Consider the following 23,821-nt stretch of genomic DNA (forward strand, 5'->3'; position numbering starts at 1 on the left):
CTTTCATTTATTCTTACTTTCCAGCAGTTTCAACAAATAACAAAGTTTCTATCTTTTCATTGAAATAAACCTTTTTTTAATCAAAAAATTACATGTCCCATCAGTCTTAGGTCCCTGTAACCCCAGTGTCCTGGTCAAGTGACCTAGCCTTTCCTCTTCCTGTGCTCTTCCTATTATTTTCCTGCTCGCCAGACATAAGTACCCTTCTAACTACAGCTCCGTAGTACATAGAGTGTCCCATGCTGCACTACTCGCCACCTCAGGGGCTCGCCGGCTGCCTCGTATCATTTGTGTCACTGTCAACGACAGCGAGCAATCAGCCCCCACCAGTGTGGGGGCAGAGCAAGCACTCTGTGTAGCGAGAAGGACCTTCTCCCTCACAGCGGAGTCTTCAACCCCCTTCCTCTTAGGGGGGGGGCTGGCTTCCCGGCAGTGAGTCAGAGGAAAGCATGGCAGGACAACAGCAGCAAGGAGCCTCCTCCCTCGCATGGGAGGAGTCAACGCGTAGTTTCACTACGGAACAGCTTCGACCGTTAAATGCAGTACGGAGAGTGTCAGAGAACGATTGAAAGAGCCACAGAGCAATAAATATTGAATTGAAAATCATGTGGAACAATACTTAGCTCAAAGTTAACTGCAGGAGCACATATCACAGCCCTACATTACCATAAACTGCTTGGCAGTCCAGGTGCAGCCTCATTCCAATAGAAGTGTGTCAGTGGACGTGCCACTACACCTGATAAGGTTTTGATATTGCTTTAAAGAGGTTTTGGGAGACTCACTAATACATAGAGGCAGTGTCTCAAGGGGTCAGACACCTAAAAGATAGACTCGAGACAATAGAATTATTTCTGAGTCAGAATGACAAAAGCACTGTACTGAGGGCAAGCACTTCCACAAGGGTCACGCCAGAGGACCCACAGGGGTGTACTAAGGCCCGGAAGAGCAAGAACTCTTCTGACCCACCGGGCCAGACAGAAGGGGTTCCAGGAGCCCCAGAGGCTACTGACGCTTTCAATAGGCTATGAAAAGCCTTCATGAAAAAGTCGGGGGTGCCGAGCCTCGAGACCCCCCACCCAGGGGATGAAAATATGGACGAGATGGAAGAAAATGTTCTGGAAGAGGAACCCGTACACTCTCCGACCTCCTCACAGGAGGAAGCCGATAAGGAAGTCTACCTCCTCCTAAGAAGAAAGTGAGAAAACTCAATAACTTAGAGGAAGTGGAGACTTCGGATTTGTTTCACCCGGAAGACATCCGGAACCCAAAATCCTCTGTATGGATGCCATCCCCGAGGGTTGCAAGATACATGACCCAAAGACTGCACAAGCCACTGGAGAAAGAAGTGAGGCAGAGAATGAGGGCAGAGTGCCCAAAGCCAGAACTGCCGGGGAAAGTGGCAGAAGCTCCAGAGCTAGACCCTAAATTGCTGGCTTTCATAGCCAAATCCAACAGAGACCCCAGGAAAGCGATCGACTGCTCATGGCGAAGTTGTCAGGAGAAAGTCCTAGATTTAGCCAGGCCGCTGGCTTAGATCATGGATTTAGCCGAGCGAGCGAAAGACACAGGAGAGGAAGTAGACCCAGGGGTCCTAGCGAACCTGGTACAGAGAGTAGTATGCCTCTTAGGGAACGCCAACTGTTCTATATCATCCAAACGCAGACGAGGGATGTTGCTCAAAATAAACCCTAAGCTCGGAGACTTGTCATCGTATGAAGTGGGTGAAGCAGCTCAAGGGCTGTTATTCAGAGAGCCCTTTGGGAAGGAAATGGGGAGGTTTGTAGGGACCTATACCTCCCTGGAAAAGGCCCAGGCCTCCGTAAAGAATATCTTCCCCGGAAGAGATTTTGGCGGGACTGGTTGGTACAGAGGCCGAGGGACCGGTCCATACCAGACAGCCAGAAGGCCTCAATCCAACAGATCCCAGTACTGGGAAAACAGAAAACCAGATACCTTCCTTCCGCAAAGAGGCTGGTTCCCTAGAGGAAGGCAGAGCAGAGGCCAAGGAAGTGGGCAGAACTTCCCCACAGGTGAGAGTTTTCACTTATCCACCAGTAGGGGTAGGACAGCAAAGTTCTGTGAGAACTGGCGCCGCTTTCCAGCAACGCTTGGGTTTTGCAGACAGCCAAAGGCTTGCGCATAGAGTTTACACAGACCCCAACCCAGTACCAAACCTGATGTCCACTAGTCTCAGCAATAGCAGAGAAAGACTTGCTGTACGCAGAGCTGGGGAGTCTAGCAGAGAAGCAAACTATCGAACCGTGCCAAACAAAACCGAGATTCATAAGCAATATGTTCCTGGTTCACAGGAAAGACAAAGTGAGGCAGGTGATACATGTAAAAGACATGAACAGCTGGGTGGTCTACAACCATTTCAAGATGGAGGGTACTCACCAGCTCAGAGACACGCTCAGACAGTGTGACTGGCTGGCCAGAATAGACCTCAAAGACGCCTATCTTACGATACCAGTACAAGAAGATTACCGTCCATTTCTAGCGTTCGACTAGGACAGGCAATTATGGCAATTTGTGACGATGCTCTTTGGACTGGCATCAGCGCCATGGGAATTTACAAAACTCATGAAACCAGTAGCCGCAGCGATCTAGAAGATATCCTGCTGATGGCAACCAGCAGAGATGCGTCGATACAAGCGATATTCCCAGGGCCATTGCATTACTGAGCGCTGCAGCAGCTGAAGATAAGACACCTTCAGCAGGGCTTATGCTACCGCCAACTGCCCACAGATCAGGAGTCCAGGACAGAGCTGGAGTGGTGGTTACAGAACATGGAAGCATCTTTGGCATCCGGCCTGACATAATAATAGAATCAGATGCCAGCAGAGCGGGCTGGGGAGCCCGTTGCGGAGAGATCCGAACAGGAGGCAGTTGGAGTGCAGAGGAACTCAGACTGCACATCAACTGTCTAGAACTGTTAACCAGATAATTTTCAATCATGGCTTTTACGATAGACAAAGTGAATTCATGTATTCTGCTGAAAATGGACAACATTTCAGCAGTCAGGTACATCAATCACTTAGGAAGGACAAAGTCCAAATTATTAGCGGACATAGCCAAGGATTTCTAGCACTCCTGCATAGAGTTGGGGACCTCAAAAGTGGCAGAATACCTACCAGGTCCGCTGAATGTAGTAGCAGACTGTAACTCCATACATCTAGCAAATTCCAGCGACTGGATGCTGGACAGATAGAAGAGTGCTGGGGACCAGTCCTCACAGACCTGTTTGATCCAGACTGAACGCTCAAAAGGAAAGATTTTTCAGCTGGAAGCTGGACCCAGCAGCAGCGGGAGTAGATGCCTTTCTCCAAGATCGGAGAGGAGAGATATTCTACACATTCCCACCGTTCTGGCAAAGGTATGCAGAAAAGCAGCAAATCTGATTGAAGTAGCTCCGATATGGAAGTCACAAGTATGGTTTCCGGGGCTCATGGAGCTAGTGACAGATTACCCGAGAGTGCTACCCCGAGGAGAGAACCTTTTCACTGACCCAGATGGGTCGTTTCACCCTCTGAGAGTGAAGGGGACACTGCCACTAATGGTGTGCAAGATAGCAGAAGACACTGGAACCTCCCGGGAATTTTGGCGCAGGCTGCGAGCCTCATCGCTGAGTCATGGGCCCCTTCAGCTAGAAGGAGCTACGACGCAACATGGAACAGATGGTCAAAATGGTGCAAAAGGAGAAGTATTCATCCTGTTTCTGCCCCTTTAGTTGAGATACTGAATTTCCTAGCGGAACTCTTGTAAGATGGGAAAGCCTATAGAACAATAGGAGTGTATAGATCCACGATATCAGCAGGTCACACACACATAGAGGGAATGCAAGTGGGAGAGATTGTGGCAGGAATTCGACTTCTAAAAGGAATCAGGTTTAGGAAACCGCTTCAACCGAGGTATGAGTCCTTATGGGACGTGGCAGTAGTGCTAAAATTACTGGCAGAGTGGCCCAGTAATAGATACCTGTCGCTAGAAAGATTATATGGAAAGTTAGCGATGCTATTATGTATGGTATCATGTAGGAGGGTAGCAGATGTCAAAGCGCTAGAAGTGAATAGAAAGCTGTATGGGCCAGACGGAGTGACGTTCAATCTGGCCAGGAGAACACAGACAGACTCTGCCACTATAACTTACCCTTACATGCAAGAGCATCCAAAGTGGTGGATGGCCGAATGCATAAAAGAATACGAGAATAGAACAGCTGAACTGAGACTGAGGGGGACAACCCAATTATTTATAGCGCACAGGAAGCCACATAAAGGCGTAGCAACAGCCACCATAGCTAGATGGGTCAGAGAGATTATGAGCCTAGCAGGCATCGAAATGTCAAAATTTGAAGCACATTCAGTTAGGGGTGCAATGGCCTCGAAGGCACTAAGCCAAGGCGCCACTTTGCAAGATATTCTAAAAGCAGATGATTGGGCTAGAGATACCACATTTAGAACGTTTTATTTTAGACCAATTAATACTCTAACAGAAGCTGTGGTAAGAAGCTTTGAACAAGCATAATGCTCGCCTCTGTCTTGACATAGAATGAAGATTCCCCCTGCTACAGCGCAGGGAGCTCTTGATTCTATTAAAGACAAGGAGGCGAGCATTACTTTCCCGCCCTAGATACACAGGAGAGGGGAAGAGTATTGATAAATTAATCTGTGCAATGTATTTCAAGATAACTTACATGTATTCCTCTCAGAATAGGGTTGGATCCACCACCCTAAACATTTACTGGTGTTTCTGCCATTAGGAGATGATCAGAAGAACGGTTGAGTTCTACCTGGAGGTCGCAAGTCCAGTCCGAAGCCACAAGTTGGAAGGCGAAAGATTGACTCGACAGAGTGATCAAAGTTCAGAGACTATGTTGGCCTTGTTGGCGGCCCAGTTTTAGTTCAGATTGCAGTTGGAAGCAGTCAAGAAGAGGAAGAGCACAGGAAGAGGAAGGGCTAGGTCACGTGACCAGAACACTGGGGTTACAGGGACCTAAGACTGATGGGGCATGTCGTTTTGTGATAAAAAAAACGTTTATTTCAATGAAAAGATGGAAAATATTTGTTTAACCTGCTGGAGAGTAAGAATAAATGGAAGTTGAAGCATAATGCTCACCTCCTTGTCTTTAATAGAATCAAGAGCTCCCTGCGCTGTAGCAGGGGGAAACTTCATTAATAAACTGCAACAAATACTTAGCAGCAGATGATATATCACCATAGATACCTTTTCAAATGTTTGAGCAGGTGAGCGGAGTCACACCACCAGCACATAGCCATATTTCAATGAAGAGGCATACAAACAAAAGCAAACAAACCCAATTGCCATACATAGCAGTGTGTGAGGGTATGAAAAGGTAGATAATACCATTATGGAAGAAGAAACGCTGCTCACAAGAATATCACCAGCAAACTTACATTCAACTCTCCATTCCACCGAACCAATACATCCAGTCTACAAATGGCTGTGCACATCAATGTGTTACGTGCGAAAACAATCTTTCACATCTTTACGGCAGTTCCTCAAACCGTATGTGAAAGGCAAAGCCAAATTAAAAACGTTACAAACTATGGACTCCTGTCCAGTGCGCAAATACACAGGACTACGAGGATATTCATTATCCTGCATTTCTGGACCTGCTTGCAAAAGCACCTTCCACCATATCAAAATGTTAGCAACACACCATTCAACTGTCCGAAATCTGATTCACAAACTGTACTATGCAAAAAGTCCTGCTTTAGCACTGGACCATTTAAATGACCTTCTCCTACATGGCACAGCCAAAGAACTGCTCGAAGAAATAGACCACATCCAAAGCAAATATCTTGAAACTGAAGAGCACTTAGAAAATCCAGTAACTTTAGAAAAGAGTAGCAACAACTTTGCAGATGTCAACCTGCTATTACACACATACAAAAAAGAAATACTTAAGTTTAAAAGCACATCTGCTGAAGTACCAAACCAAGTATGTGTGTGTTGCCACAGCATCTTTTATAAAAAGAGCACCAAAACTGTAGACATAATGTACAAAATAGAAGACAATGAGGAATCCCAGTGGTTCCAATTAGCTCTCTATCTTATAGCAGAAAACAAATACGAAATTACTAACCCCTCAATACTTTGCACACACTGCACTACAAAACTTGACAATAACCAAATGCCTTTAGGGGCTATCACTCATAACTTGGAAATATTCCCACTGCCAAAACCACTCCGACAACTTAACTTGTATGAGAGCATTATAATCCAAACAGTGCACCCATTTCAAGCGATAATACGCCTTCAACCGAAAACAGCAAAACTGCCTCCCTCTGAATTACTGAAAGGCATTCGTAGCAAAGTAGTTTATTGCCATTAGAACTCAAAGAAAATGTAGACACTCTAGGAGTATAACGGCCAATAGATCAATCTTCAATTATCCTAGTGAATTGTGTACCGACAAAAGACAAATTTGGCAGCAACTAGTGGACTTAAATAAAGTTAGAGAAGCCCTGTAGTATCTTAAAAACAACAATGAATACTACAAAGAAAAAAACATTGAAGAAAACCTGAGGGAAACCACCAAAATAATTCAGTACTCCTCAGCAACTTGCCAATTTGAACTTCTAGATCCTACTACAGCCTCAAATATTTTAGACCACTATACAATTTGCCCACTGCACTCCAAAGACACCATAGACGATGCACTAGAAACATATCAAATGCGGCAAGCCAAAGGCTCTCCAATCAGCATATGGGTAAAAAAAAAGTGTAGAAGCACCAGCCTTTCCTCTACTTTTTCCCCACTGGAAATGGTGGAAGGTATAATGAAAGATGCACACAAATAACAGCATCAGAATAACGATCTTTACGAATGTATTCTGAAGACCCCAGATTCAGACAAAACTTTGAATACATATTCCACCTCCTCTTTGAAAGTGAACTAGAAACTCTATGTTATTGAGTTCCACACAAATTGAAAACAGGTTCCAATTTTCAAAACATGTCTGCTGTGCAGCTACTTCAAAATGTGCAAGAGAAAGATTAAGTTTTACAGTCAAGTATAATCGAATCTCTTGGCAAACATGCGTGGTATGAAAGAACACTGGTTCCAACGTCATGCAGATGTACAGTGTATGATACGCAACCGTGGCCCATCACTTTAAGTTGTGCAGCGTATGCATGGGAAGACTTGCATGATTTCCTACGCATAGCAAACGAAAACAAAGCAGATATTGACATGAAAACACCAGGAGAACTCTGCTGTCTTGATCCTGTAAATGTATTCTTTTTTGGAGAAAAGAATATCAAGCCAGAGGAGCAACACCCATCCACATGCTTGTGTGGAGTAAACATGCTCCTAAATTTGGTCAGGACAGTGATGCAACTGTTTTGCAGTTCATTCACAAATATGTCACTTGCAAAATCCCTTCCGAAACTACACATAGCGACCTACATGCACACATTTTGCAGTTTCAAAGACACAAGTGTGGCAAGTATTGTTGCTGCAAATATAAAAACAAAGGCAAATACTACATCAAATGCCACTTTGGTTTCCCTAGACCAGTTTCAGGAACAGGACAAGTAAACACCTTCATGTCTTCAGTTAGACACAGTGTGAAAGGCAAATCACCTAAGAACACATACTGCATAAAAAGAACCAAATCATCAAAGTACATCAATGATTACAATGTAATCATTGCCCTCCTACGGAATGCAAACGTGGATGTGCAGTACATTGCAGACGATTCCACTGCAGTTGCACGATATGTCCCATACTACTTAACAAAAGCAGAGAAAACAGAGCTGAAAGACCTCTGGGATGACATATCATCTGACAAAAGACTTTCACAAAAATTGTACAGCTTTGCCATAAAAATGCTCTCCCATAGAGAATGTTCGTGCTACGAAGCCGCAGACCATTTAACCGCCACCGCCACCGCCTTGTATGGGAAATCTGAAAACATTGGCTAAGCCTTGGTCCTGCTGCAACCAGATAAAGAATTCTGAAATCATGCCAAGACATAGAAACAATAGCCAAAACTGACCTCAAAACAACGTATTGGACACATACTACCGAAACAGGAGTATTGCTTTAGAAACCATATGCCTATACCACATAGCCCAAAATTTCTCATACAAAAATAATATGAAACCAGATGAGAAAAAAGGTAAATACATAGTCAAAGATTGTGAGATCAGCTTGGTTAAACTCACCAAACACAGCCTGGTTAATCATATGAAGCTATCATTAAAAACTCCTCAACATAGAGAACTGTACTACATGTCCCTACTCCAACTTTTTAAACCATGGAGAAAAGAAGAAGATTTATTGGACACCCATGCCTCCTATGAAGATGCTTACAACACAAAGGAAAGCACTATAACAGATATAAACTTTACACAGTATAAAAACATGTTGGACAATGAATGCCAACAAGAAGCAGAACTTCATGCACAACTAAATATAGACACTCCTGACAGCAGTCAACCTTCTCTTACAGGAAGCCAAGAACCACTTGGACAGCCACTCATGCGAAATGAGGCAGAATTAGCCATGACTGAAGTAGAAAACACCATGTGTCAATATGAGAAATCTGCAGAAGACTTTGCACTACTGAAATCACAACTAAACAATGAGCAGTGTAGCATTTTCATAAAAGTAACTAATGAAATTGAACATGGTATGCAGCACAAAACTAAAACTTGTACCTGTCAAAACTATAAATCTATACTCCTATTTGTAAGTGGTCAAGCTGGTTCAGGCAAACATTCTTAATAAAAATAATCAGCAAATTCCTCCAACAATTGACAAACAACAAGCTTTCAGCTGTTGTAACTGCTCCCACAGGTTTAGCTGCCTACAACATAGGTGGTGTCACTTTACATCGATTGCTACTCCTTCCAGTAGAACACCAAAGCAAATTAGATTACTATAAACTTTCAGCAGAAGCTGCTATGGAGCTATGCAGAGTTTTGAAACAAATGAAAATGCTCCTAATAGATGGGGTGAGCATGTTCTCCAACCTAATGTTGGCATTGATTCACTTCAGATTGCAAGAAGTCCTTAAAACAGACCACGACAAACTCTTTGGAGGATAACACATTATTGTTTTCGAAGATCTTCTTCAATTAACACCAGTAAAAGGTGAACCTATTTTTAAAACCTTAGGAAACAAACTGTGCCGTAAAACTCTGGGCAGCAAAGGACATGTAAATCTCTGGCAACATTTCAAATACAGAGAACTAACTGAAAACATATGTCAGTCTGCAGACCTCACTTATGCCAACATTTTGAAAAGCATTCGGATTGGTGTACTTTCTAGGGAAGCAAAGTCTATCTTAAATAGCAGACACATCCATGAGCTATATGGGCATAACACATGTGCTACTGATGTCATGGAACAATTAGTACACAAAAATGTAAACTGTATGTCCTTAATGCCAACTCTAGCAAGTTCTGCACAATTGAATGAAACAATGGTGAAAAAAGAAATGCAACTAGTGCAAAGTTACTCCACAGACAAACTATATGTGCACAGTATGACAGTAGCTATGTGTCAACAAGCCACAGCACGACTACATACCTTAGAGAACTCTATCTCTAACACACCCGGTTTAAAGAAAATGTTAACATTGTGTTTGAACTATAGAGCTATGCTAAAGCGTAACCTTGACGTGGAGCAAGGTTTGGTTAATGGAGCACTTGGTAGAGTGGTTGGCTTCCAGACATACCCACGTGACAACACCATTCAGTTTGTCAATATTAACTTTGACAAACTTTCAGAAGTTAAAAGGATAGGACCCTCAACAGCCCGATTTCTTCTTTTCAAAGACAGGTATGTAGACAGAAAACAGATTTCTCTGTCTCTTGCATACCCAGTCGCCATCCATAAATCACAAGGTCTAACCCTAGATCAAGCATTGATTGAAATTGGCAGCACAGTCTTTAAAGCAGGCATGAGTTATGTAGCACTGTCACGCATATGCACACTTGAAGGACCATTTATTGTCCATGTTGATGCAAGTAAAGTCACTGCTGATATTCCTTGTATTGTAGAGTACAATAGACTACGTGCACTCTACACACCCCATCTCAAAATATACCCTGTTCCTCAAAAAGGCAATCTTTGTAAAAGAAAACTAGTGCAAACTCAACGTATACATGATCTCACAACAATACCACCAAAGAAATTGAAAACAGCTGGTACCTCATCAATCACCACAAACAAAGAAGAATGTACTGAAAAGAAAACATGCATACCCAACTGCACAAACAAAGCCAACTACCTCTTTCAAGAAACAACCTGCACTTCCATCAAATGAGTCAGACACAGAACTGTCTGGTCCATTCAAATTTTCCAATACAACTGTTGTAAATTGCTATGCAAATGTATCAATCAATGCTCTATTCCAATTGCCACCAATTGCTGAAAACATTTACTTAAACGGCACAGACCAATTGTGTTTGCAAATGTCACTCCTTCACAGAAATGCAACAAACAATCCTGACAACACTTACAGTGTTGCTGGAATAAGGCAGGAATTGGACTACTGTGCAGGAATAGTGAGATTCACTATAAACACACAAGAAGATCCACAAGAATGTCTAATGTACTTACTACAAGTACTGGAAAACAGAAACATACCTATAAATGAAATCTTTCAGATTTCATACATGTGGAGACACACATGCACTCTGCAGCCCTGTCATCCACAACAAAATGCCTAACAAACGCTTTGTGTATGTATCTATACCTAAATATCAATCCATTCCATTTCAGTAGCTCATACAAAATGCAAACCATGGCATATTATGTGCTACTTGCAGTTCCGATAAGGGCTCCACCTTACAAATACAATCACATAGCCAATACGTAATAGTAATGCTTTTACGATACAATGCAGATGGCACCAAAAACAACTGCAAGCTTACTGGCTTGACACATGGACAAGTATCACTTGGCCAGAAATCCTTAACAACAGTAGGCCTAATCTACCCCACGGGAGCCACAACCAGTGCAGGTCACTATACTGCATACATTAAAAGGAAATGTGGGTGGTTTGAATGCAATGATACTTCCATTACTCTGAAGCAGAGAGAACCAGCAAATCTTGCAAATGCCTACTTAATATTCTTGAAATCAAAATGTACTCACTGATCTGAGTATGAGCGTTTACAAACTGTCCTCAATAACCTTTGAAACCACCAACTGGTAGAATAAAGCAACAGCTATCTATCAATGGCCATGCCAATGGAAGAAATACACATCTACTGTAACTACACCCATAATGCTGCAAAAGAACTTCACAAGAGTGAAAAATGTCCTTCCCCCAACAAGAATGAATGTGCTTGAAGACATAACCTGCAAAAGTGAGAAACTGTAAACAGTTAGAATACGCCAGCTGCGATCTGACTGCTACCATAATACTACAATATAACTTCCCATTACTACACAATGTGAAATCCACCAGCAAAAATGAAAGTTCTTCTGATGAAACCCTTCAACACTTATTACACTTAAACATACCTTCAACAACTTCGAAACTATCAATAGTTAGATTACGTCAACAGGTATCTAACTGCCCCCACAATTCTGCAATCGTACTGTGCAATAACACAGTACTTAGGAAACATAAACAACAACTAAACGCATAAAGTAATACTGCTAAATGACGGCAACAAATAAAAAGTTAGAATACGCCAACTGGTTTCTAACTGCAACCATAGTACACCACTTCCAAAACGAAAATCACCATTTCAATTCCTCCTCCTACAACAGACCACATTAAAGATTGCTATAATTAGTACACATGTCACTGAAACAGACTGTGCCACATAAAAATAAATAAACGTAGAAAGTTGTTTTTTAATCCTGCATGGATTTTCTTTTCCCACAGACCCAATGATTATGCGAACAAACACAGGAACTGAGAACATTGCACAGTACACTTGTTAGAAGCATAGTACTTGTGAAGTACTAATAATGAGGGTCCACAAAGTACACACATGTCTGCAATGCAATAGCAAATTACAAAGTACCTACCCTAACATGTTATGCTTTCTTTTATCACAGAGAATGAAAGAACAATTTCTGCTGCATTTCTACATACCATGCAAAGAACTGCATAGAGCCTGAACAATACAAACAGTAAGTCTACAATGAGTTGTGTCATACTTCTTTATAATGTACAAATTTCATTTTGTACACATATTTGTACAAACCATACACCAGTATCATAATGTTCAGTGCATACGTGTATTATACTACGGTAGTTGTAGCCAGGCCCAACACTCTTGAGTGTAAGGCCTATGGCCTACAGTCTCCAGCCATGCACCCAATAGTCTAGGCCCTGGCCACAACCACTGCAGCATAGTACAGTAATGCATGCAAACATCTACCCACTGACCACAACTCACACACATAACATAGCCACCTGAGAGCCTATGAACTTCAGTTCACATACTGTTACAATACTTCCAGCCAGTGGACAGACTGTTGGCTGCACACCCAAGACTCTACTAGCTGCCTATAACCAACGCACCATAATAGAATGAAGTACCCAAGAATATGCCCAACGGCCACAACCAAACACTATCAGTCTACCATTGTTCTTTGCACACAAACTCCTGTACCGTTGTCACTGCATTAAGCCTATTAACCTCAGTCTCGCTTGCTAATGTAATGATTTGTAGGTGTTAGCGCTGTGTTAGCACTGGTTCAGCGGTAGTTTGCTTGTCACTCTGTGCGCTTACTTACCAGCAACCTGACTACGCTACTCCTATGGTCGAATACATTGTATGCTTATCCCGTGTATGCTTATCCCGGTCATAAACGGCTGGCACCTGCAATGTCCGTTAATTGTTGCTCATGCATATAAGAGTGTCTATTATGCTCGTTCGCCTAACTTGCCTGCCACCATTGCATGCCTTCTTAGCCCTCCTCCTACCTGTTTAAGAACGCCACTCTCTTATCACTCTCTTATCCCCGCTCGCCTATTATCGCCTGCACAACTTGTATCACAGACAGCACTGCAGCACATTCTTGTCCTAATTGACTGCCATCCTTGCTTGCCTACTATCTGTTACATATGAGCCTGCAAACCTCCATTGGGACTCATTAGCCCACCCAGCTGGGAGTGTCTTGCATTGCCTGGTCTATATTCTTCAATTGATTGTGTATTATGTATGCTATATGCATTGGTATGCTCAGTGCTCTCTCACCCTCCGTGATTATCTTGATTCTAGTTGTTGCTTTTTCACTTCAACTATTCTAGATTTTTGACGTTTGTTTACTACATTTTAGCCTATTGCTTTGCCTCGATTTTGATGCTCCCTTATCTTGCCCCTGAGGCTCTCTACTGCATTTTAGCCATTTACCTCCAGCTTGTCTCCAGGTGCTGCCCGTATGCATCTCATATGAACTCCTCTCATCTTGAAATGTGATGATACTCTCTCATCTAGTACAGCACGACTAATGTGCGGTTAGGGCCCTATGTCTGCCTGTCCTTCTACCACTGCTTGCGCATGAGGTCCACACCACTAGGGTATTGAGCTTGAACCCCTACTCCTCCACTTATCTGACGGAGGCTAGTGCCTCCCCCTGCCCTGCGCTACGCCCACTGCCCTGCCACTGCCTGGCCCGATTCTGCTTGTTATATAATTGCCTGCTGCTCTACGGCCAGTACCACTCACTTTATATGTGGCCTGAGCCCTCTGTGCCTCACCCCACCTTCAAGGATTTACCATATCCCATTTTGTCCAGGGAGAGCCCAATCCTGCATCGGCCTAGGCCCAAACACCCTCCAAGTGCTAGGCCAACCATCCACATATTCAAACACATTTGCTATAACTACCTAGCATGTTTCCCCTCGTCACTTGCCTGTTCGCCTGCCTCCTGCTCCTTACAAATAACCTAACACTGTTTAGCTTGTCACCCCACTCACCTATCACTATGCACTCGACTATACCCAACATTAAGCCATCTAGTAGTTTACCTCTAGACATAAATGACTTACAACCATCACTACCTAAAAGCCTCCCTCGTACTACTATTGACAGGAACTTAAGACTCAGAGCTAGACTAGCTAAAATGTATAAGCCCCTCGCCCGTTCTATGCCTATCATACACAGACAAAGAACCACGATAGTCCGGCCCAGCCTAACTACCCTAAAAACTAACTCATCTCAGAACTCCAACCCCAAACTTCCACACAGTCTCATTAATCAGAGCAATCCTGAAATAATTCAAAACCACCCCCCTAGCACAACTGTGACTACCACCGCGAGCCCCCAAATTAAGGGTTTCCTGATTAACACTAGATCGCTAGTAGCTCATGCAACAGAAATTGCAGACCTGATCCTCAAATAAGAACTCGACTTCCTTGCCATCACAGAGACATGGCTACATCCGGCAGCTGGCCCCATGCTTATGTTTGCAGTCCCAGATAATTATTCCATCTCCAGAGGAGGGGGTGTTGCGATTATCCACAAATGTAGTCTTACCATGAGATTAGCAACTCCTATGAATGTCATCTCCTGCGAACTACTCTCAGTTAAAGTCCCACTGACTAATGCCCAAACCCTCAACATCCATTTGATCTATCAACCTACAGGCCCAACAGGCACATTTGATGAGGACATTAACATCATCTTATCCAGCAACCTCAAAAGCTCCTCTCAAGTACTCACCCTTGGGGACTTTAATATGGGCTTCAATGACCAGGAAGACCAGTCTGCCAGTACTACGCATATTACCCTTTCTGAATTAGGATTTACCCAAAGAAGTATGGAACCCACACATGCCAAAAGTAGAATACTCGATTGGGTGGCTGACTACAACTGTCTAGCCAACATCACCGACATTTCACCCTTAGCCTGGACTGACCACCATCTGGTATCGTTTATGCTTCCTACTACCCGATCCCCACCCCTGCCGATCAGCAGGGCTCCACCTACACTCACGAGAAACAAGAAGAGTATCACTGTGGAGAGACTCATCTGAACTTACTCCCCACACTCAACGCACTCCCCGACAACTCAGATCCTGAGACTCTGGTTGAGAATACAATAAAATAATGTCTACCTCGCTGGACCTAATCGCCCCCCTCAAACTCAGACCAAGCAAGCCCAAAACACACCTGAACAAATGGTATACACCATTCCTTAACAATTTAAGGCAGCAGAAAAGAAACTGCGAGGCCACCTGGAAAAAACTCCACTCAGCAGCTAATAAACTTAAATTTACTAAACTTGCTGCCCTTTACAAAAAATAAATCTGCCTAGCAAAACGAACCTCCTTCGACTCCCGCATATCCCAAGCCAAATCAAACATGAAGGAATTATTCTCCATCCTTAAAGAAGTAGAAACCCCTATTGCACCACCAGATACCTGTACTAAAGATAAAAATTGGTGCTCAGAAATCCAAAATGCCTTAGCCAACAAGATTTCTACCCTACAAAACAAAATCTCCTGTAAAAAAGCCTCCTTGAATGATCCCCTCCCTTCCAAACCTCCTGAGAAGCCTACATCAAGTGAAACCACCCGCTTCAATTTCTCCAAAGTCACCCCACTTGAAGTAGAAAAAATCATCTTGTCACCTAAATCTTCCAACTGTCAGGGAGACTTATGCCCTGCACAGCTCATTAAAGATGCTCCCCGTGTTCTCTCCCCTTTCATCACAAAGTTAATCAATGCCTCCTTCTCCACCGGTTCTATCCCTACCAACTTAAAACAATTCTGGGTACTTCCACTTCTAAAAAAACCCATACTTGACCCAGCCACGCCTACCAACTATAGACCTATAATGACCGTACCATTCCTTCTAAACATTTTGGATGAGGTCGCCTACGTACAAATACAGAAGTATTTGGAAGAACATGACCTACTAGGAGCCAGACAATCAGGGTTCCGTCCTCAACACGGGACGGAGACTGCTCTTATTGACCTGAAAACTCAGGTCGATAAGCTTCGAGACAATGACCAAGCCACCTTACTCCTCCTCCTTGATCTTTCTGCAGCATTCGACCTGGTCGACCACTCTGTCCTATGCACCCACCTCAACACATCAGCTCACTTCTCCGCTGAGGCCATCATATGGATTAGATCATTCCTTAACCGTAGAACCATGATGGTCTTTTCACTTTCAGCTGCAGCATACCCCATACCTATCACCTGTGGTGTACCACAGGGCTCTTGTGTCTCCCCCACACTGTACAATATATTTACCAAGCCCCTTTTCGATGATCTGGATCATCTCGGTATCACCTACACCAACTACGCAGATGATACCCAGATCCTCTTTCCGCTTTCTGGAGATTATGGGAAGGATTTGGCCTTGGTGACTAGAGTGTACATCATCATCCAGGCATGAATGGCCACACATGGACTATGCTGAATGATGATAAAACTGAACTTATCATCCTGGGTACCACCGCCAGCTTAAAGAAATTAGGCCCCACCTATTCCTCTTTTACGATTGATGATAATAACATCAAAGTAGATCAAGAGGTTAAAACGCTAGGCTTTTACTTGGATTCTTACTTCTCTTTCAACAGACAGGTGAACTCCCTAGCCTCTTCCACGGCCTACACGTGTAAACTGATCGGTGCAGCCAAACCCTTTCTGTCAGACAACAGTTGCTTGACCCTTGCTAGAGCCCTCATACTGTCCCGCCTGGACTACTGCAACGCTTTCTAACTTGGGTCACGTAAAGCCACCACTAGCAAACTACAAACTCTTCAGAATAACGCTCTTAGAGCGGCATTGGGCATCTCCAGAAGAGATCATATCACAGTACACAGCCAACAGAATAACTGGCTCTCTATCAAAGACAAAATTCTCTTAAAACTGCGTCACTCACTCACGAATCCCTCAATAACGCTGCTCCGATTTATTTGATCGACAGATTTCATAGGAATAGTTCCCTGAGACCCACAAGAACAGCCTACAAAGACTGCCTTTCTGTCCCCAACTTTAAACGTTCCACCATAGGGGGCAATAGCTTCCCAGTGAAAGCAGCCAAACTGTGGAACTCCCTACCGCCAGGGAACTCCCTACCGCCAACTCTCAGAATGGACTTGCCTTATCAAAATTTCCGATCCAAGGTTTTTTCATGGCTGAAAACGTAGGCATGAAACACATGCAGGTGTTAAGTCTTTCATATTCCTGCTATCTGTATATATTGTACCTACATGTGTTCTCTGTATATTTGTACATAATCCTGCTATTACTACTACTGTGTGTATGTATATATTTTGTTGTTGTAACTAAGCTTCGCAAATTCATGTAACTGCTGCGCCCGGTTACCTTAGGGTATGCTCGCACATTATAAATAAAACAAACAAACAAACAAACATAACTCATCCACCTAAATCCCTGTCCACTTCACTTCACATACTATAACATTGCTCCCACCCACTGCACAGTCTATGATACACCCAAAAAACACAGGGCGCTCCAATAAACCACTTGCCACACAACCTATCCACTTCTGTACACATACTATTACACTTCTTGCAGCCACTGAAAAGACTCTTGGGTGCACCCAAGAGTCTACTAGCTGACACAATCATCACACCATAATACAATCATGCACCCAACAATCTGTACACTGGCCACAACCCACACACATAAGGCAGCTGCCTGAGACCCTATCCACTTCTATAAACATAGTATTACAATACATGCAGCCAGTCACCACAATGTTGGGTGCAGTAAGCAAGCCACCTGAGGTCCTAAACACTTTTTGACACATACCATTACAGTACTTCAACCAGTGGGCACACTCTTGAACTCTTGAGTGCATCGCCTCCAGCCATGCACCCAAGAGTATAGTAGCGGGCCACAATTACCTCCCACTATATTATATCATACACTCAAGAATCTTGAGACAATCCAACAAACACTTGACACACACCCTGTCCACTTCTATACACATAATATTACAGTACTTACAATCAGTGTGTAGACTCTTGGGTGCATGCCCTCCAGCCAGATACCCAAGAGTCTAGTAGCTGGTCACAATCACCACAGCATAAGACAGCCATGCACCCAACAATCAATACACTGCCACACCCCACACACATAAGCCACCCACCTGAGGCTCTGTCCGCTTCTGTACACATAGTATTCAAGGACATACAAGCACTCAACAAACTCTTGCATCCAATAAGCCAGCCACCTAAGGATGTGTTCACTTTTCTAGACATACTATTACGTTACTTCAATCAGTGGCCAGACTCTACGACTCTTGGGTGAATACACCAAACACTATAGTAACTGGCCACAATTACCTCCCACTGCATAGAATATCATGCACCCAGCAATCTCAAGAGAGTCCAACAAACCACCTGCCACACACCCTGTTCACTTTGTACACATACTATTACGCTACTTGCAGCCAGTGGACAGACTCTTGGGTACATGGCCTCCTTTGCGATCCATATGCCATTGTCAAAATGTTTGCATGCATGGCTATATTATGCTGCGGTGGTTGTGGCCAGGGCCTAGAGCCTTGGGTGCATGGCCGACGGCCTCTGGCCTCCGGCCATGCACCCAAGACTCTAGGCCCTGGCCACAACCACCGCAGCATAATACAGCCATGCATGCCAACCTCTGGCCACTTACCACAACCGTAGATCCGACATGGCGGGCGCTTCAGGAAAATGTGACGCACATCACGCTTCCCTCCAGCCAATCAGTGGGTGTGTTGTATGTCCACGAACTTTACGTAGCCTCTGGGGCCAATGGGGGTCCTGTCTGCAGAGCCGACAGGGAAATGGGTCCGATGTGACTAGAATCCTGCTGAATCCCTACTGTTCCCGTTCGATTAAACAGCCACGCGCCTCCACCATCGCTGCTGACCACGTTCGGGAAAGCCTGCTGGAAATTCAGGCCACTGTGACCCTTCCCTGCTGATCGGCACCGTGGAGAGGGAGAAAGGCCCGCGGGCCACGGCGCGAAAATGGCGCCAGCCGCAAGTTGAGTTAACAAGGCGCCGCGGTCCGTACGTAGATACCGCGAGCTACGACTATGTGAGCCCGCTGACTCGGCGGGCAAGTGGGCAGCCCGCGGCGGACATCAGAGCGCACGTGGAGTCGACCGCACCGAAGTTCGGAGGCCGCCGGAGCGGAGCCCGTGGACTCTGGAGAACTGAGCGCGCTCCTCCCCAGGTCCCCTGCGAGGAGACTGTGCCCGGGGGGGCTGGCCTGGGAGCACTGACGGGCCCTGTGTGCACGGACCGCACTGCCCGTGGAGTCGCTCGGCCACGGCGGGTGTCGTTCCGCCACCTACACAATTGAAGCGGCCCTGAGGGAATGAGCAAGACCCCATGGGAGTGCCGAGACACCGGCTGCCCTGAAGATCCGAGGCAGCGTCAGGTGAGGAGCAGGCGGGTGGGGGGACAAGCGGGGTGAAACACTACCGCCGTGTGCGACCCCCCCCTGGCTACGCAACAATAAGCAGAGCCGGGCCCGAACCGTGTCTGGATCACACACCACGGACCCCGGCTGCCCGCGGCACCCCAACACCACTAGCCCAGCAGCTGGACCGCAGGAACACCCCGGGAGACTCCATTGGACCGGCTGTAGGGCTGGATACCCAGCAGAAACAGCACACACCCCGCACTGCCCGGACCTAATTGGGCACTGCCCTGGACCCCTTCAATCGCATCTAGTGGCAGGCCCCACATCAGCCACATAATCCGTCCTGGGTTCTGCCCCACCACCACCCAGGGACTGTCTGGGGGCAACTCTATAAGCCAGATGCCACTGACACAGAGGCGCGTAGCACTGACTGCAAGTGTGGCAGCGGAATGGCCCCGGCCTGCCCTTCCCTTCCCCGGTCCTCCAGGCCTGCATGGTTATGCCCGCAAAAAGCACAAAAGGCCGGCAGAAGCAGACCACAATGGACACCTACGTGGCAGGTGGAGCGGCCATACCACAAGCCTGCCCCACTGGCTCCACGCCAACTTGTGCGGAACCCCCTGGAAAGCCAGCAGAACCAGCAAACTCGCAGCTGATGGAAGCCCTCATAACCCTCCACAAAACCATGGAGAGTAAAATTGATGCTGTGGCAATTGATCTGAACCTGCTAAGACAAGATGCCCGCTCCATAGCAGGCAGAACAGAGGCCCTTGAGACCCAGGTCCGTGACAACACTGAGACCAAAATCCAGCTCCTGAGGGATGTTGATGCACTAACTCAAAAGGTGAAAAACCTAAAGGACAGAGCTGATGAAGCCGAAGGGAGGGCACGATGAAATAACATCAGAATTATTGACCTGCCGGAGGGCATCGAAGGAAATGACCCCACAAACTATATTGAGAACCTCTTACTGCAAGAGATTGGGCCTGGGAAGTTAATGCAAGGTTTCACCATTGAAAGAGCGCACCGCTCGCCCCACCAAAAGACCGTCTCCTGGGACGCCTCCAGGCCTGTGATCGCGAGGGTGCTCAACTACAGGAACAGAGAGACTATCTTGGCCTTCTCGAGATCGGGAGGCTGCATAGAGAGAGACGCGGCAAATATAGCCATATACTCTGACTACACCTTCCAAGTTCAAATGAGAAGAGTCCAGTTCATATAAACGAAAGCAAGACTGAAGAAAGCGGGCCTGCGCTACATGCTCCTTTATCCTGCTAGACTCAAAGTACTGCAAGACAACAAGGCGCATCTGTTCGATACCCCTGCTGAAGTTATAGAGTGGATGGATAGGCAGCAGATCCCAGACCTCGACATGAGGGACCGCAAACCTCAGCGATCAGCAACGGAACGCATACTCGGAATTAATGTACTAGCACATCCAGGATAAGCAAAGAGTAAAAGTTAACACACATTAGGGAACAGCAAGTTAGATCCTACTAGAGCTACACTGAACTATGACCGCAACTACATCCCAACGGTCGACGCGACGCCTTATGCCCCCAGAAGGAATTAGGGTATATTAAACCTGCCTGTAGGGCACCAAGAGACCACTTTGAGGTCAAATGGAGCGGAAACGGGGTAGTCAGAACGGGGGACACCCTGCTGGACTTGTTATGTTACAGGGAAGTTTAATTTTAAAGGGGGGCGGGAACCCGAGAATATGCACCCACGGTTGGGTTTGTTGTTTAATTATACCAAGACCACCCAGAGCATTGGAGGCTGCCGGAATCACGAGAGAACGCACCAAGAGCACCACCCACGCAAATTGGACTAAACCAGACTCCTGGCAGACAAAATTAGAATCTTGACTTGGAACGTCTGAGGAATGAATAGCTACGTCAAGCAGTGCCGAATCCATGCATTCTTAAAGCGCAATAAAGTTGGAATCGCCCTTCTGCAGGATACTCATCTGAATGCACAAAAGTTAGCTGCACTATCCAAAATTTGGAGAGGGACATTGATAGGCTCCACATACTCCACGTACGCAAGAGGAGTCCTGATCTGGATAGCTCTTTCCATCCCCGTAACACTGCTGAACACTAAAACAGACGACAAAGGCAGAATGGCCCTAGTGCACGGCAACATTGAGGGCAAGGAACTCTGCCTGGTCAGCACCTACACACCCAACCACGACGCCACTGTCTTCTTCCGCTCCCTATATAAGCGTCTTCGCCCATTCAGAGATTGCACCTTAATTTGGGGCGGAGACCACAACTTCACCCTGAACCCCCTTGTAGACAGATCAGATAACAAGCACGCCCACCCAGCCCCGCCCGCCAAAATACTGAACACACTAACACAACAATTTGCGCTCAGAGACCTGTGGAGAGAACGCCACCCAGAGAAACGAGAGTACTCTTACTACTCGGCCCCACATGCTGTTCACACCAGAATTGATTACATCCACGTAAGCGAAGAACGCCTAGCCATGTTTGGTGACACACAATATCTGGCTAGAGTGCTGTCAGACCACTCCCCATTGATGACCACGTGGTCAGTGTTTGCACCGAGACCCCCAGTGCCCACCTGGAGGCTCAGGTCCGAAGCCCTGCCAGACGAGGCCTTCACCGAACAGATTAGAGTACGCACTCTAGACTACTGGCAACTAAATATGAACAGCGTGCAGCACATTAGCACGGCATGGGAGGCGCATAAAGTGGTCGTAAGGGAGAGATCATTGCCGCAATAGGAGGCGCCCAGAAGTCTATTCTTACCTCGCTAACACGCAATGAAAGCGAGCGCAAGGCACTGGAAGCCAAATCCTCAGCTGACCCCACCCACATTCAGAGAATAATAGAGCTTAAACAAGCCTGCCTGGGGCTCTGAGAAAAACTAGGGAAACTTAGCTACACAAAGCATATTGAACGTAGTCACGCCCTCGGTGATAAGCCAGGTAAACTACTAGCATGGCTCTACAAGAGGGAGGCCCCCAGGATGCCCATTTGCCAGGTCCACAACCCGGACGGCACATTGGTACATACGCAGGCTGAAATAAATTCAGCTTTTACCGGGTTTTACCAGGCTCTGTACGCCGAACCCCCGTCACCCACAGACACCGAAATTGAGAATGTCTTAGACATCATAAGGCTGCTCAAACTAGACGAACAATTAGCTGAGACCTTAGACGAGCCCGTCACCCTTGAGGAGGTCTTGGCTACGATCAGATCCCTTCCATCTGGCAAGGCCCATGAAACCAACGGGCTCACAGGGGAGTTTTACAAAACGTTCCAGGAAATGATGGCCCCACTCCTGGCCCAGGTGTTTAACGAGGCATACGAAACAGGCACCCTCCCAGACACCATGAGGGAAGCCATGATTATCCCCCTGCTGAAACCGGGCAAAGACAGCCGAGAGTGCGGCTTATATAGGCCCCTATCCATGCTTAATGTAGATAACACGATCTTGATGGCCCTATTAGTGAGGAGACTGCGCAGAGCGATCCCCCTGTTGATCCACCAGGACCAGACAGGGTATGTACCCAGGCGAACCATCACAGAAAACATACGCAAATTACACCATGTCATATACAGCACCAATGGCAACCCCGGAAAATGTGCAGTGGCATCCCTTGACGCCACCAAATCATTTGACTCAGTCCGATGGAAGTGGCTGCATGCCACCATGGCTAAGATGGGAATAGGGCCGGCTTTCCTGAAATGGACCAAACTCATATACACCGATCCCACGGCTAGGGTGCACACAAACAACACATACTCGGAAAAGTGGCGACTCTATAGGGGCACCCGTCAGGGGTGTCCGCTCTCCCCTATGCTGTATACTATTGCAATAGAAGCTGTGGCAGCATACCTGAGGAATATGGGGGTGGGGGCATTACGATAGACGGAGTGACCCACTTGGTCTCCATGTACGCGGATGACACACTCCTCTGCTTGAACAATCCAGAGCATTTATTGCCCTACATACTGGAAACACTGGACGGGTTTAGCAGATACACGGGAATACTAATTAACCACGATAAATCTTGCCTTTTCCCCCTCGCATCGTTAAGCGAAACCAGTGTAGAGAGGCTCCCAGTCATGGCCTTTAGATGGGAGACCACCTCCTTTAAATATCTAGGGATAACCATACACCGAGACCCCAAAACAGAGCACACCCTCAACACAGCGGGAGCCAAAGACAACCTGGAAAAGTCAATGAACTTCTGGGGCAGACTCCCGCTTTCTGACGCAGGCAGGGCGGGGCTCCTCAAGATGGTGGCGTTGCCCCGCCTCCTACATTTCTTCACCAACGTCCCATACAACAACCCCCAGCAGTTCTTTAAAGACCTGAATAAACTCTGCAGGAGATTCTTGTGGCAAGATGGGCGACACAGAGTGGCACTGGAGGTGATGCAAAGACCCTACAACAGAGGAGGTCTAAAGATCCCCAACTTTGAATTATATTACTTAGCGGGCCAACTGA

Source organism: Ambystoma mexicanum, chromosome 3q, assembly GCF_040938575.1.
Source record: "Ambystoma mexicanum isolate Mex_15411 chromosome 3q, UKY_AmexF1_1, whole genome shotgun sequence".
In the NCBI taxonomy this organism is placed as follows: Eukaryota; Metazoa; Chordata; class Amphibia; order Caudata; family Ambystomatidae; genus Ambystoma; species Ambystoma mexicanum.